This window comes from Salvelinus namaycush, chromosome 24 (genome assembly GCF_016432855.1).
Source record: "Salvelinus namaycush isolate Seneca chromosome 24, SaNama_1.0, whole genome shotgun sequence".
Taxonomy (NCBI): domain Eukaryota; kingdom Metazoa; phylum Chordata; class Actinopteri; order Salmoniformes; family Salmonidae; genus Salvelinus; species Salvelinus namaycush.
In genome coordinates this window covers 16,096,246-16,097,002 of record NC_052330.1, presented here as the reverse complement: position 1 = coordinate 16,097,002, position 757 = coordinate 16,096,246, and positions in this window count along the sequence as shown.

Below are 757 nucleotides of genomic sequence, written 5' to 3'. Positions count from 1 at the left end.
ATGTACCACCAAATGTCTAAATTGCACCTTGTGTATTCTCTCTCACAACAGTATTTGTTGTTGTTATGGAAATTGATCCGAGGGCCAAGGGCCGCCAGTTGCCCATCCCTGATCTAGAAGGAGAAGACGGTAGAGGTGCATCAAAGCTGGGACAGAGAGACTGATATAAGCTGTTTATCTTCAGGCCATCAGACTGAAAAAGTCACCACTAGCTGGCCTCCGCCCAAATAACCTGCCCTGAACCTTAGTCACGCTTACTAGCCGACTACCACCCGGTAGTCTACCCTGCACCTTAGAGACTGCATTGCCCTATGTACATAGAGTAGAGGTCGACCGATTATGATTTTTCAATACCGATACCGATTATTGGAGGACCAAAAAAAGCCGATACCGATTAATAGGTTGATTTTTAAATTTATTTGTAATAATGACAATTACAACAATACTGAATGAACACCTATTTTAACTTAATATAATACATCAATAAAATCAATTTAGCCTCAAATAAATAATGAAACATGTTCAATTTGGTTTAAATAATGCAAAAACAAAGTGTTGGAGAAGAAAGTAAAAGTGCAATATGTGCCATGTAAGAAAGCTAACGTTTAAGTTCCTTGCTCAGAACATGAGAACATATGAAAGCTGGTGGTTCCTTTTAACATGAGTCTTCAATATTCCCATGTAAGAAGTTTTAGGTTGTAGTGATTATAGGAATTATAGGACTATTTCTCTATACGATTTGTATTTCATATACCTT